The sequence below is a fragment of the Lampetra fluviatilis genome, chromosome 34 (genome assembly GCF_964198595.1).
Source record: "Lampetra fluviatilis chromosome 34, kcLamFluv1.1, whole genome shotgun sequence".
Lineage (NCBI taxonomy): Eukaryota > Metazoa > Chordata > Hyperoartia > Petromyzontiformes > Petromyzontidae > Lampetra > Lampetra fluviatilis.
In genome coordinates this window covers 9,603,875-9,609,642 of record NC_136308.1, presented here as the reverse complement: position 1 = coordinate 9,609,642, position 5,768 = coordinate 9,603,875, and the positions used below count along the sequence as shown (strand labels likewise).

Sequence of the window (5,768 nt, the reverse complement as noted above, 5' to 3'; positions counted from 1 at the left end):
TATTGTGGATAGGTGTAGATTGTGTTGTAGTGTTAGTGCCTTACGCAGATAATCTCGACGAGTCGATACCAAGCCTCGCAGCCAGCGTTCCGCAAAATATCGAGTGGGGGGAAAAACTAACTAACTAACTAACCCCTGACTAATTACCATCATTAGACTAATCATAATTATCATTGACAACTATTTTGTTCCCGTGTGGAGGTATCTAGTTAAGCAAAATACAGAGCGAGAGAGAGCGAGCGAGTTGGGTTCACAATGGCAAGCCACTCGAAGGCCCTGACCTTCTCCATTGAACGCATCATGGCCGAGGCCCCCAGGAGATCGGACATTCTGGCCAGAGCTCGCGGCGTCGGCGGCCTCGCCACCGCGAGCTTTGCCGAGCGCTCTCCCGCCTACGCCATTCCACTGCTGCCGTGCGCCACGGCGAGTGGAGGCGATGGGCAGCAACAGCAGCAGCATGCGCGCTGCGGGTGGCTGCCCTTCAAGAACTCCGGCCACGCCATCGTGTTCCAGCAACAACATCAGCAGCAGCAGAACCAGCAAGAGGGTGTGGATGGACCGGAGCCACCTGCGAGTCTCTGCGAGTCCAAGGCCGCTCTCGGCTGGACTGGGTCTGCAGCCGGAGCCGGTCGCGGTTTTCCCCAAGTGGGGGTGCAGGCGGGACCCCAGGCGCTCAGGGTGGTGAGGCCGCGCGCACTGAGCGCGCAGCCACTCACCAGGGCCCCCGCGCCCCCCATCAGCTGGTGCCTGCTGGGAGGGGGGGCGCTCAGCGGCGGGGTGGCGCCGAACAAAGGTGAGGGGGGGGCAGGAGGAGGAGTGGGGGTGCTGGGTGTCGTGGAGAGAGGTTGCCCGCTAACAGAACTTGCCCCTACAGTCTGTAAAGGCTATACTGGGAGGATATTTGTCTTTGGAGGGTGGTGATGTTCGTGGTGGTGATGGTAAGTCGATGGTGGTGGTGTTGATGGCGATGTTGATTGATGGTGATGACGTGTCAATGTTGATGATGATGATGGTGGTAATGCCACCACTGATGTCAGTGATGACGATATAGGTGATGGTGATGGTGGTTGTGTTGGTTATGATGGCGGTGGTGGAGAGCCACAGTGATTGTGATACGATGATACTTTTGCTGCTGTCAGTGGTGGCGCTGTTGTTGATGACGACATTACAAACCATTACCATCATCGTCTTCATCATCATGGTCGTCTTCATCACCATCGTCTTCATCGTCGTCGTCGTCGTCTTCATCATCATCATCCTCATGCGCCTAATGCAGCAGCAGCAGCATCGTCACAATCAGCAACATCACCACCACCACCAGCAGCAGCAGGAGCAGCCAGCAACATCATCACCATCAACAGGAACGTCCCATCACGACCTTCAGTGTACCCGAACTCACGCGGCTTGGGCCGCCCCTGTCTCTCGTTGCAGCGCTGGTGGGTGGAGCGTCAGGGGAAGCTACGGCCCCTTCCCAAAGGAACCCTGCCCCCTCGTACGCACAGGTGCTGCCCCCCCCCCACACCACCACATCCCCCCCACCTCCTCCCCCCACACCACCACGACCCCCCCCACCTCCTCCCCCCACACCACCACGACCCCCCCCCACCACCTCCCCCCACACCACCACGACACCCCCCCCCACCTCCTCCCCCCACACCACCACGACATCCCCCCCCACCTCCTCCCCCCACACCACCACGACCCCCCCCCCACCTCCCCCCACACCACCACACCCCCCCCCCCCCACCTCCTCCACCCATACCACGACACCGCCACCTTCCCCCCCCACACCACCACGACCCCCCCCCCACCACCTCCCCCCACACCACCACGACACCTCCCCCACCACCTCCCCCCACACCACCACGACCCCCCCCCACCTCCTCCCCCCACACCACCACGACCCCACCCCCCACCTCCTCCCCCCACACCACCACGACCCCCCCCCACCTCCTCCCCCCACACCACCACGACCCCCCCCACCTCCTCCCCCCACACCACCACGACCACCCCCCCCCACCTCCTCCCCCCACACCACCACGACCCCCCCCCCCACCTCCTCCAACACCACCACAACCCCCCCCCCCACCTCCTCCCCCCACACCACCACGACCACCCCCCCACCTCCTCCCCCCACACCACCACGACCCCCCCCCCCCCACCTCCTCCCCCCACACCACCACGACCCCCCCCCACCTCCTCCCCCCACACCACCACGACCACCCCCCCACCTCCTCCCCCCACACCACCACGACCCCCCTCCCCACCTCCTCCAACACCACCACAACCCCCCCCCCCACCTCCTCCCCCCACACCACCACGACCACCCCCCCACCTCCTCCCCCCACACCACCACGACCCCCCCCCACCTCCTCCCCCCACACCACCACGACCCCCCCCACCTCCTTCCCCCACACCACCACGACATCCCCACCTCCTCCCCCCACACCACCACGACCCCCCCACCTCCCCCCCACACCACCACAACCCCCCCCCACCTCCTCCCCCCACACCACCACGACCCCCCCCCCACCACGACCACCCCTCCACCACCTCCCCCCACACCATCACCCCCCCCACCTCCTCCCACACCACAACGACACCCCCCCCCGACCTTGTCCCCCGTGGGTGTCGCCTCCCCCTCTTATGGCCACTCCCTCGCACTCCCTCCCTCTACGACTCCGCCGCTCACGCTCACACCAAAAAGTGTTACGAGAGGCGGAAAATAAAAACAACAACAGCAATAAAACGAGAAGACAAAACAACCGTGAGATACGGCGTGGATTTCAGAACGCGTTCACAACATGCGATTCCAATCGGCAATGCTGAACGCCTTCATAAGCAGAGTCACCAGCGGTATGGAAGTCGTGGGGGTAGCTGTCAGGGAAAAATACGTTTGCGAATTAGCAAGTGGTCAGGGTTGCGCCTCTGAGTTCTAGGCAGCGCCTTTCATCGATGTGGCCGGTTGCCGGTGGGGCAAGCCCCTAATTTAAAGGCAACTCAACACTGAAGTTTGGTTCGTATCGGACCATCCTTACGGGAATATTAGACCCCCCCCCCCCGACAGACGGGGGGAGCTACTGCATTACAAGCCTTTCAAATGTAGTGGCATAGCCTTGTTGCCTAAATTATAATGAGAAAATACTCGGCTGGAATAGCCACGCGTCTTACACGTACTGCCCCGGTGCTACTTGATCATACTTCAGCACGCTGGTTCAGTAACGGGTTCACGAAGGAGGAGAGGATGTGAATTCTGCCAGACTTACACTGGCAGCAGCAGCAGGAGGAGGGTGTGAATGCTCCCAGATTTACACTGCATGGCAACAGGAAGCTGTGAATTCTCCCAGACTTAAGACGGGCAGCAGCAGGAAGCTGTGAATTCTCTGGACGATCTAGGGCCCTCATCATCACGGGGCAGGCGTCGGGCTCATTAGGCTGGCGGTGGCGATGAGTGCGCCATTAAGTGCCGTATGCGACAACACGCGTGTCAACACTGAACATCAACGCGGCGAAGCGAACGGAAGAGTGTAAGAGGGGTTCGTGGTGAAACGAGTCGGAGGGGATATGTAGATCCTCAAACGCTCGTTCCCGCAGTAACGATCATTTGTTCCCCCATTGTCCATAACAGGCACAGATAATTGTAATAATAAAACTGACTTCATTTATCGTCATGAATTGAAAACAGCCAATTTAATTATTTATTCTTATTTAAGATAAAATGAGAAACACTTTTTGGGGGGAGTCAACCAGAGAAAAATCCACGCGACCACGAGAAGAACACGCAAGCTTCAAATATACAGGTGTCAGGGTCGGGATCGAACCCACGACCGCCTGTATATCAGGCGAGGTCGTTAACATCTCGCCACCGTAGCGTCTTTATGACAAACCCTGCATGGGAAGGCCTTCATGAAACCGCTGATTGACGGAGGGCTGCCCTACATCGCTGTAGGTGACCATTACTGAGCGAGATATTGACTGATTGATGTACATTCTGATGAGGATCCAGAAGGGCTAGAATGACTCAAATTCGCACAAATCTGCGTATAACGAGCAACATCCAAATTCGTATACAATGCAGCCCTAGAATTGATAGATTCTACGCATAGGGCTGACCCAGCCGACAGTTCAACGTTGTCTTGTGCTTAACACCTGCACATAGACAGTAGACCGAGTAATTTGCCTCCTGCGGAATGTGACGCTGAAGCCGGCGGGAAGTGGGCAAACGCCCATCACCGGTTCAGCGTAGCGAAGGTGAGCGCGGGGCCCCGCTGGTGCAGTGCCCAAATGTGTGCGGATCCAGAGTTTGGACTTCTCAGCCACCTCGAGAGCCACCACCAAACCTGATGGACGTCATCTTCGAACCCCCGAGGCACTGCCGGCGACGGCGAATCACGGCGATGGTGTGGGGCACCCTCTCCCTCCACCTTCCACACAGCACCGCTTCGTAGCCCCGTGCCTGGGCTCCCTCTGTCTATACAGAGTGCTTTAATATTGTTATGACACTTATATGGGGCTATCGTTTTTAATGGAAAAACAACAAATGTAAATGTTAATAGTTACAAAAAGTCGCCATCGTTGTCAACACCTGCCTAGAATCTTCTCCAGGTAGTGTCCAGAGCACGGAGGCACATTTTCCGTGGTATTGTTGCAAATCCTCAGAAGTGTTCACATTTTTTTCGAAGCGCCCGTCTATTCTCTGGTGGCGCAGTCACACCGCCTGCACACCCGCTCGCTCAGCCATTGCCCGTTGCTGGCACGAGGGAGACGTGGACGTGAGCGGGGCGATGCAGGGAGGGGGCGGGAGGGGGGGGTCGAGCTATAAATGGGGCGGAAGGCATGGATGTGGCGGTGAGAGGATGGGTGTTGTGGCGTGACCCCGGAGGTCAGGGGTTAGAGGGCCCAGGGTTTAGGCTCTAAGCCTGAGCTTATGGTCTTTAACGGACGCGTGTTGAAGTGGCTGGGTGGCTCAGGAGCTCTCGTGGCTGTGTCGGAGCACTGAGCCAGCATGGGTTTGAGTCCAGGTTTCTGCCCTCCGTCTTTAAACGGGGACCACCCCCACCCCCAAGTGCTGCAAATAACACAACAGCACTAATGTGCACGTGCATCTCTTCTGTCAGTCCACTGATGGGTGAGGGCCTCCCCGTAAAATAGATGGATAGCTACAGAGCGTGACCGTGAGAGATGCCGAGGGCTTGGGGAGGCTTTCATCCAGCAGTGGATAGATTGTGGCCTCTGCTGGTGATGTTGAAGAGACCAAAGGGATGACGTGTGTTGCTTCACGATGATTCCACGTGACCTCTTTGTGCCCCCCCCCCCCCTTGTGACCCCCCTCGTGCCCCAAGCGCTCGGCGGAGAAGCGTCGATCGGAGCAAGGAGTTCACGCGGGGGTCACGGCGAGGTCGCAGGCCTCCAGGACCGCCGGCCACGCAGCGGCACTGAAACCCAAGCACTTCACGTGCGAGGTGTGCGGCAAGGTGAGAAGCACACGGCAGTTGCGATCGTTCCACTTTCTTATCAGTGCAGCTGTGTGAAGGAGCTGTAGCCCATGGGACACGGGGAGGCTGAGTGTAGCTGTGTGGAGGAGCTGTAGCTGATGGGGACACGGGGAGGCTGAGTGTAGCTGTGTGGAGGAGCTGTAGCTGAGGGGACACGGGGAGGCTGAGTGTAGCTGTGTGGAGGAGCTGTAGCTGAGGGGACACGGGGAGGCTGAGTGTAGCTGTGTGGAGGAGCTGTAGCTGAGGGGACACGGGGAGGCTGAGTGTAGCTGT

The 5,768-nt window shown here is 58.9% G+C and overlaps 1 long non-coding RNA gene across 1 annotated transcript; it reads left to right on the top strand.

Annotated features, from left to right (window-relative positions):
• The first annotated feature begins 756 nt into the window (after positions 1 to 756).
• LOC144944442 (uncharacterized) lies at positions 757 to 5,406 on the top strand. The gene is made up of 3 exons (XR_013639588.1): positions 757 to 793; positions 1,432 to 1,502; positions 5,343 to 5,406. It is a non-coding gene; the product is annotated as an uncharacterized LOC144944442 (long non-coding RNA).
• The last annotated feature ends 362 nt before the right edge of the window (positions 5,407 to 5,768 follow it).